This window comes from Notamacropus eugenii, chromosome 7 (assembly GCF_028372415.1).
Source record: "Notamacropus eugenii isolate mMacEug1 chromosome 7, mMacEug1.pri_v2, whole genome shotgun sequence".
Lineage (NCBI taxonomy): Eukaryota > Metazoa > Chordata > Mammalia > Diprotodontia > Macropodidae > Notamacropus > Notamacropus eugenii.
The window spans coordinates 37,304,521-37,314,499 of NC_092878.1; the positions used below are offsets into that span (position 1 = coordinate 37,304,521).

The 9,979-nt window shown below is 41.1% G+C and overlaps 1 protein-coding gene across 5 annotated transcripts in view; it reads left to right on the forward strand.

The window, feature by feature from the left end:
• The window catches only part of ITPK1 (inositol-tetrakisphosphate 1-kinase), a 416,475-nt gene that overhangs the window by 293,127 nt on the left and 113,369 nt on the right, over positions 1-9,979 (forward strand). The gene's annotated exons all lie outside the window — the stretch shown is intronic.

Here is a 9,979-nt window from a genome sequence, read left to right on the forward strand (position 1 = left end):
TAATAATAATGAAAAAGTTTGAAGTATAGGGAGAATTACCAAAATGTGACACAGAGACACAATGTGAGCCCATGTAATTGGGAAAAATGGCCGCCAATAGACTTGCTCAATATAGAGTTGCCACAGACCTTCAGTTTGTTTAAAAAATTAAAAAAAGCTACAGTATCTGCAAAGCATAAGGCAAAATGCAGTAAAATGAAGTATACCTGTGTTCACATCTCAGTCCTCTGATTCCAAAGCCATTATTTCTTCCTCTTCCTGGAGACCATATCCATAACTCAGTAGAACATGTTGTTGGTCAGAAAGGCAAGAAAGAGAGTGGATTATATCAGTACCATCAAGCAGCTCATAAAATACATACTGCCTCTTCAGTGGCTCAGCAATGCCAAGTTTTGTACGAAGAGTACTACGTTATTGTCACCGTTAGGATTGCTCAGAGTGGTATACACATGGCGTGGTGGATAGTAGAGCTGGCCTTGAAGCAAGGGACCTGGGTTTAAATCTTGCCTCTTAATCCCCTCCCTCTCCCCCCAGTCCTCCCATGTGACTGTGGCAGCTCTCCCTAAGACTTGCAGAGAAGGTGATGTCTTACATTAGTAGGGGGAGGAATTCCCTATACTAGTAAAATCCCAAGTCCAGTCCTGACCCCAGGATGACTATTCTCCATATGGAAGCTACTAGGAATTCAGTGTTGATAATGGGAACGTGGATTTATTAGGAGACACAGGTTTGAGTCATGGCTCTGATGCTTATTTTGGGACCTTGAGAAATGACTCATTTTCTCTGATTCTTAGTTTTCTTATCAGAATGATTACAGTTTTCTAAACTTCTTCATGGGATCGTCATGAAGCTCAGGTGAAAAGACCAGAAAAGACCCTAGAAAACATCTAGTCTAGTCCAACCCCTACACAGTTAGGTGGCCCAGTGGATAGAGCACTGGGCCTGGAGTCAGGAAGGCTCATCTTCCTGAGTTTCAAATCCAGCCTCAGACCCTCATTAGCTGTGTGACCCTGCTCAAGTCTTAAGTGCAAACTTAACTCTGTTTGCCTCAGTTTCCTCATCTGTAAAATGAGCTGGAGAAGTAAAGGACAAACATTCTAGTCTCTTTGCCATGAAAACACCAAGTGGGGGCTACGCGGGATGTTATAATAATGTGTCACTGTAGTAAACGCTTCATGGTTATTATCTCATTTGATCCTTCTGACAACCCTGTGAGGTAGGAAATTGGGACAGTCGTAGCACCGATCATCCAGGGTTGTTTTGATGATCATGTGAGATAATTGTCAAGCACTCAGCACAGGGCCTGGCACATATAAATGTTATCAGCAGTGGAAGCAGCATTAATATTAAGATCTAGTGTAACCTCTTTATTTTAGAGATGGAGAAAACGGAGACCCAGAGAGCCTAGGTGATTTGCCCAGAGCTGTATAATTAGTAGCAGAGTTATTATTAACCCCATTTTACAGATGAGGAAACTGAGGAAGACAGAAATTAAGTGAATTGTTCAAGATTACATAGCTAATAACAGTCTAATTCTCTTCAGTCTATTTTGTCATAGCTCTTCTGTCTTTTTTCACCCTAGATCATTATCCTGGAACGGTATATAGATTTTGTCCTTATAACTGCCCTGCTCTTCAGATGAGAGCACCTGTAAACTATGAAAGAAAAAATGACAACAGCAGATTTTCGACCAATTTTCAGGTGTATCTGATTTCACTGTGGGTTGCAGGTGCACACTAGCCAGAGAGCGGATCAGCTTTCTGCTGATATATATATATATTTGTGTGTGTGCCTTTTCCACTTGCCTTGTTGATTGAGGCCAAAAACAAGCTTTTAAGCCTTTGGAAAATCTGAATCAGGGTGAAATTGATAAAATGGAAGAACAGACCCTCTTAACTTTCATGGGAGAAGTTCTTTTCTCGAGAATGAGGAATTTTGCCTCTGTGTCCTAGGTTTCTGGTGCCCACTTTGACCCTGAACAGAATATTAAGGTCCTGGGGTTGGAGCTGAAGGGAGCAGTCTGCCCCAGCTGTGCAAGACCCACTGCACCTTAACCAGAATAAGCAGCACAGGATACTAGATTCAGTCAGTCAGCAATTATTTATTAAATGCCTGCTGTGTGCCAGGCGCTGTTCTCCCACTAGAGATGAAAGTACGAAGAATAAAATAGTCCCTAGTCACAGCGAGTTTGCATTCTAACGGGGGGCGGGGCATGTGATACTAAATATAAATAGAATTTAGAGAAAACATAAATATGATGTGGATATACACACAGTAATTATATGCAAGACAAAGAGGAGGGAGGGAAAGCCTTAAAAAGGGCTGCATGCAAATGATGGTGTTTGAGCTGTGGCTTAAAGGAAGAGATGAGATTGTGAGGTCTAATGAAGGACAGAGTACGTTCCAGACAAGAGTGCCCAGTGAGCCTAGAAAAATAAGATGGAGCTAATTATGTGGACTTGGAAAAGCTAAAAAGAGGAGTTTATTTTTTATCCTAGAGACAGGTTGGTGGAATAGGGATAATCACCCAAACACATCTGAGCTTGAGGAAAATCACTTGGTTGCTGTGTACAGGAGTGAACTGGAGTGATCAGAGACAGATTTGAGGCAAGGAGACCAAGTAGGAGGCTGTTAGAATCTAGGCAAGAGGTAATCAGGGCCTGGACTAAGGTGGAGGGTATGAGTGTTAGAGTGGACAGATGTGAGCTTCAGTTCCCTCATCTGTGAAAAAGGGAGGTGATGCTTGTCTAAGCCCACCTCCTAGCTTTGCTGCAAGGGTCAAATCAGATAACCACTGCCAGAATGCTGTGAAAACTACAAACCGCCCTGGGCGATCTCTGAACTGAAAACTGCCCGCAATACGTGTGGGATTGTCACTTCTATTACTGAGTAATTTTAATCCTTGTGCTTGGTTGCATTTGTTTAAAAACATGCTAGAATAACTAGTCCTTTCCTGGTCATGAGCTCGGGATGGTGTGATCTGGTAACTTGCCCTTCACCAGCATTCACTTTCCATCTCCACTGAAAACAAGAGCATCGGTGACCCTGAGCTGGTTTGATTCCTCTAAAGTTTGCCTGGATACTTATCTTAGGATGTTTTGTTTACATAGCATTCTCTGTAAATGGCTGAGACGTTGTTTTTGATTCAGGTACTTGGCTCTGAGATTCCTTGGGGGAAACCTCAGAGCTTTATTCCCAGTAGCTTTGACTTAGGAAGGAGAGAGGAGAGGAGAGTGAACAATTTTCTGGATGATTTTTGAGTTGTGACAGTGAAACACTTATCTCACATGCCAGATTTTCTTTTGGGAAGCTCTCACCTTTTCTCTTTGCTGTTAAGACTAAAACAGGGTTTTTTTTCTTTTTTGTTCTTTGTGAAAAGAGATGACTTGCTGGGGAGGAGAGATGAATATTTTTTGGAAATAAAGGGGATGTAAAAACAAAAGAGACCAAATACTTTTTAAAAAAATGACTAAAGCAGGAAAGACCTTTATTCCCCCAGCATCATCTTCCTTTGGCTTTTTTCAAGGAGATTAGAATATGTGTGAGTGTGACTTAATAAAGACAGAAGAAAGACCTTAGACATTATCTAGAATTCAGCCTTCTTATTTTGCAGAGAAAAAAAACAGACCCAGAGGAGGGAAATAAACAGGTTGGATATGCTGAGGCCCAGAGTCAGAGACACAACGTAATTCAGGTCCTTTGTCTCTCTCCAGATCTATGGGCTGGTGACTTTAGAATGTCAATTTAACATTGACAGGTTAGACTATAGAATGCTAAAGCTGGAAGAGACCTTAAAACATCAAATATTGGAACAGAATTCTACGGCTAGAAGAGACATTGTGGTTGGAGTGCTGGACCTAGAGTCAGGGACACCTGAGTTTAAATCCTGCCTCTGACCACGACCTATCTATCCTGGGCCAGTCACTTATTCTCTCTCTGCCTGAGTTTCATCATCTATAAAATGAGGGGGAATGTACTATGAGGTGTCCTTTACAGCCCTTAAATCTGTGATTTTCTTATCTTGACCAATCTTGTATTTTATGGGGGAATAAATTCATCCCAAAGATCTTTAAAAGCAAGATGCTAATAATATGTTTGTTCATTTAATCCTTATGATTGCTTCCATTTATATATTGCTCCTGCAATCTTGCCCTGACGCCATGTTGTGAGTTGGAGGGTGACAGTGGTTGGTTTCTAAAATTTTTGCCCGTGAAAAATTTTTGGCAATATAATTGGAAAGACAAGAAAAGCATGAGCAAAACATTATGTAACCATCATAGACGATAAAGCCATATGAATGACATAGATAATTCCAAGCTATGAGTTCAGAAGAAAGAGGAATCATGGTGATTTTGGCTGGGTCCAGGGAAAGCTATGAGGAGGAAGTTGGAAGATGCTGGACCTTGAAGGGTGGTTAGAATTTAGGCAGGGAGGAGAGTTCCAGGCAGGAAAGATGTATCATGCAGGTCTTACAGAGGCAAGAAGTACAGAGTTACTTCTCCCAGTATTGGGAAACATCGTCCTTTAGTGAAATGAGCATTGAGCCTACGGTACTTGAATTCTGTTCTCATTGCTGAAGCTCACTGGCCTCAGAGAATTACCTCACAGAATCCCAAGAATAGGAAGGAACCTTAACGCAGTCTTCTGGCCCAAGCCCTGTGTTTTCACAGTAGTCATTAGCACTGGGCCTGTTTCTTCTTTTGTAAAATGAGTGGTTTGGACAGTAGGCTCTCTAAGGCCCTTTTCAGCACTAATATCTCATTCTTTCTTAGTTTCCCTATTCAGTAACAGCCAAGGTGGGAGGAAAGGAAATTGAAGAGGAATTGTGCTGTAAGTACTGATGAGATGTAGCTAAAATAAAGTCAGTCTGGAAGCCAAGCAGAGAGACATGCCTGATGGCTCATGTGCCAGTCTATGAATATGCCCCTTCCTCATGGACTTGGGAACGGAAGAAGTATCTAGGTAACGAGGACCTTAAAAGGTCTCCTGAGGTTAAGAGTTAAGAATCACAAGCCCGTACCTGTGTCACAGATCCGATTGAACCTGTGTTCTTGCCACAAAGGTTAGGCCTCCATTCACAATAGCTAACATTTAGGTATCCCTTTAAAGGTTTGCAAAGCATTTGTTCCTTATTAGGTTATCTGATCCTAAGTGGACTCTTGCCGCTTTATGAAAATCTCTTTTTTTCCTGACTTTCACATTCTCCATAGCAGTTCTCTTCTTAGACCTTTCATATCACATCTTCCCCTGGCCGTCTCAATAAAGGGCCTCACCTTCTACTTTAATCTTGAGTCTCTCATGTTCGTGCTCTAATGGATAAAACACACTGCACTTGGAATCAAGAAAACTTGAATTCAAATCATGCTGAAGACACGTTTCTCTGAACCTCATTTTTTTACCTGTAAAATAAAGGAGGTGGCCTCTCTGATCCCTTACAGTTAAGAGCTAACGTGGAAGTTAGTGTCTTCTTTTAGATTTCCTGTCTGTTCCTGTCCTAGGGATAAGTCCAATTCATTCTGAGCCACTTCAGAAAACCTGAGAAACAGGATCCTTTGAAATCATCACTGCCAAGAGTGAGTAGCCAGGGCTCCCCATGACTGCTAATATGATAATGGCTCACTATTATGTAACTATTCAAGCATTCTAAAGCATTTTAGAAGGAGGCAGAGGTCAGTTCATTTTAGCAGAATCATTCAGTCTCTTGACTCTAGGGAAATCCATTATTGGTACCATATTCCAGAGGGGCTATCTTGCTGTCAGCTACAAAGACATGGAAACTGTTGGTGTTTTCCTGTACAGTACTGCCCAGGCCCAGATTGTCTTATTTCACTTTCTCACTTGGGTCTTTTCCTGACTTTGCTAGTTGACTTTTAAAATAGACCCAGTTTGTGGGAATAAGGTGGGTGTTAAGACTGGGAGGCATGAGCAACAGAGTTTGTGAAATTTACTGTTTGTCTTTTTTTTTTCCCTGAAAAAATTCTTCTTTACATTAAATCGAAATTCTGTGAGGTTTTGCAGACTATAGGAATGATTTTTAGAACATACCTGGGTCACTATTTTGGTTCTTAGCCTGTGACCAACAAACAGGAAGGGTCTCATTAAGAGAAGGTGTCCCTATGCTGGTGCATTGGGTTTGTTGGTGCAAAACCTTTTCAATTTAATGTAATCAGAATTATCCATTTTGCACTTCATAATGTTCTCTATCTCTTGTTTGACCAAAAAAATTCTCCATAAATCTGACAAATACACTATTCTTTGCTCCCCCAATTTGTTTATGGTATCGTTCTTTATACCTAGATCATGTGTCCAATAGGACTTTATTTTTGTGTAAAGTATCAGGCATTGTCTATGCCCAGTTGCCACCACGCTGTTATCCAGTTTTCCCAGCAATTTTTGTTGAAGATAAGTTCTTATCCCAGAAGCTGGGGTCCTTGGGTTTATCAACAGTAGGTTGCTATATTCATTGACTACTGTGTCTTGTGTACCTAACTTATTCCACTGGTCTATCCCTCTATTTCTTAGCCAGTACCAAGTGGTTTTGATGATTGCTGCTTTATAACACAATTTGAGATCTGGTAGGGCTAGACCACTTTCCCTAGCATTCCTTTCCATTAGTTCTCTTGATATTCTGGATCTTTTGTTCTTCCAGATGAATTTTGATATTATTTTTTCTAGCTCTAGAAAATAATTATCTGGTAGTTTGATTGGTAGGACACTGAATAAGTAAATTAATTTAGGTAGAATTGTCATTTTTATTATATTAGCTTGGCCTACCCACAAGCAACTGATGTTTTCCCACTTGCTTAGATCTGACTTTATCTGTGCATAAAATATTTTGTAATTGTATTCATATAGTCCCTAGGTTTGTATTTTGTTTTGTTTTTGTCACAGAAACTTATGGAGACAGTCTGTTAAGGTGTAGAGTCCTACATGGATGAAATTAGAGATTTTCTGAAGTATGTGCACACTCACATAATAAGAACCTTTATTCAGTGGTATGCTCCCTTTTGAGCGTTCATGCTCATTATGTCGGCAAGATTTTATTTTTACGTATGTATGTATGTACACACACACACACACACACACACACACACACACACACTGATAGGGAGGAAGACTCAGCAAAGAAATTCTATCTACCTCTGCAAATTTATATCTGCTCTGCAACTTGCTCCTTTGGAAGGGACTTGAAGGGATTTGGTGTTTTGGCCAGGGTCACACAGCCAGTACGTACTTGGACTTGAACTTGGATCTTTCTCCCTCCCATTCTACTACATCATAGCTATATCTGTTGTCATGGAATCCTTGTCACGGTGCTGGCTTTCCTCATCCTCCCCAAACAGTGTTCTGTGTCTGTAATTACAATGACTGACAGAAGGGAAAAAGTAAACCATTTATAATTTTTTTTAATATACAGTAATTTCCAGTATGCACAAATTATATGGGACAAGAGCATTTCAGAGGCACAAATCACAACTTCCACCTAAAATATCCCATGGTCACCACTAAGAGCAGGCGATTAGATAGTTAGGTAGTACAGTGGATAGAGCATTGAGCTCTATCAGGAGAACCTGAGCTGAGTTCAGGCCTTCCTAGTCCTGGCTGTTGCCTCAAGTTTGGCTTATTGTGCCAAATGGTCATCAGGTAGTGATGAAACTTCAGCCACTTCTGAGGTGGTGGTGATAGCATAACCAGCAACCAAGTCTCCTACCTCATTTCTGAAGCAGTATTTATCAGTATACCAGTCAAAATCTGCTCTCTCTAAGGAAGTTTCCTTCAGATCTTCCCAGGGAGACACTTCATAGCTATGTGACCCTCAGCAACTGACTTAAGCATCATCTGCCTCAGTTTCTCTCATCTGTAAAATGGGAGTAAAACCTCCCTCCGAGTGTTGTGGAAATAAAAGGAGATAATAAAGCACTATCAAATGTTAGCTATTATTTGTGGCCATGTATTCATCTTCTGTGATAATAAGGTCATCTCTAGAAAGGATAAATGGATTTTCTTTATTCTAAATATAATATTATTCCTGAAATATGATGGGAGCATAGATCAAAGTTCTCCAGATGGGATAGCTGGTACATTCTGTGAAAAATAGTTCTGTGTTTCAAAGGGTTATGTGACCAGCTCTTTGGCGCTACAAAAAAGAAGTGTGGGTACTCCCTCTGTGGTACAGATTGTAGCCCTTTAGTGACTATTCGATTGTCTCCAAGAGTTGGTCACTTTACAGCTGTCCATGAGCCTCTCCACATTGAGGCTAGTTCTTGGAGCGCAGGAGCACAGGCTGCCCCTGGGCCCATATTTTAAGCCTGTTGGAGGTTATGTTTCCCTGAAATAATCATAGAACGCCCAGGGACACCAGCGGACAGTAATGTGGCTTCAAAGTAAGACGTGACCAGAGAGGTACATATTTATAAATTCCTCATAGCAGTTCTTAAAGACAACCAGTATTTAGGGGATATAAACCTGGATATTTATTGCCTTGCATTCCTCCCACCACGATCATCCAGAGTGGTTCCTACAGACCTAGGCATCATCTCTTGTCCGGTTCAGTCTTAAAGCTCTTTCTTGCAAGTCAGCACAACTTTGGCTCTAAGAAGAAAACATGATAAGATTGCTTCTCGTGCGTATTCTAAATCTTATTTGATTGGTCTTGGAAGTCCATTCGCCAAAGCACGTTTTAGGAAATCCTTGTCCTGGGATGAGATGAGCAGTTTATCTTAGTAGAGTGTTTGTATGGATCCAGGGGAAGAACAGTTAGTTTGTTGGTGTGGTTGGAAGGAAAGGTCCTTCTTAGGACATCAGAATTTGGAGATTTGAGTGACTTTACTTGCCGGGGAACTGGCACAAAATGGGAAATAAGGGACACATCTTTAGAGGAGCATTGTGTGTGTGTGTATATGTGTGTGTGCGCATGTGTACGTGCGTGTCAGAGACAGAAATAGAATGTGTGTTTGCTTTGTATCTGACTCACATGTCTCTTCTTTTGGCATTTTTCCTCTCAAAAATCATCCTTAAATTAGTGGTTCTAGTTCGTGCTGCCTTGTGTGTTTGACTAGGTAGTTTTCTCCTCACAATCTCCCTTCTACATCTAGCGTTGTGGTAGGGCCAACTCACACAAAAGTGGGCCAGTCCCTGAGCTCAGGGAACTTCTATTACAGGTCAGTCAGTAAGCATTGTTAAGTACTTATTTTTACCAGGCACTGTGCTGAACACCAGGGATTTTTTTTTAAGGTAAAAAACGAAGCTACTGCCCTCAAGGAACTCATATTCTAATAGGGGAGATACTGTGCTAGCATCTAGGCTCCTACAAGATATATGAATGTAATCTAAAAAGGCATTAGCATTGGTGGGGGGTGGGCAGTGGAGAGGGATATGTAACTAGAAAGGAAAGACACCCCCCCCCCCCCCCCCCCACTACAGAAGGAGGGATTTGAGCCATTTTAGACTAGAAGATTCCAGAGCAAAGCTTTATTGTCCAAGCTCAGTTTCCTTATCTGTAAAATGGAAATCGTAATTTCCTCTCTGCCTTCCTTATAGGATTGGTGAAAAGACAACACTAATTAAAATGCAAGAGAAGTGGGGTGGGGGGGTATACCTACGAAGGTAAGGCCCTACAGTCTTTAAGTCATTTACCTTTCATGACCTAGTCAGGATTCTTAGTTCTCACCCACAGAAGCCCTTAAACATTTGCCATTCCTTATGGGGATGAGAGGTAGCATTGGTGTAGTAGAAAGAGTTCTGGTTTCTAGTCCCTCCCCTAGCTGTGTGACTTTGAGTGGCTCACTTAATTTCTCTGAGTCTCAATTTCCTCCTTTGCCAAATGAAAGGATTGGATTAGATCATCTCAAAGGTATGTTTCTTCTAATTCTAATGTTTGGTATTACAATTTCATCTCTGTTTCTTCACGTTCTGACTCTAGTTCTAGAGAAAAGAAACCATCTCTCTTTGTTTCCCCTTCTTTTTATTCTTCACTCAG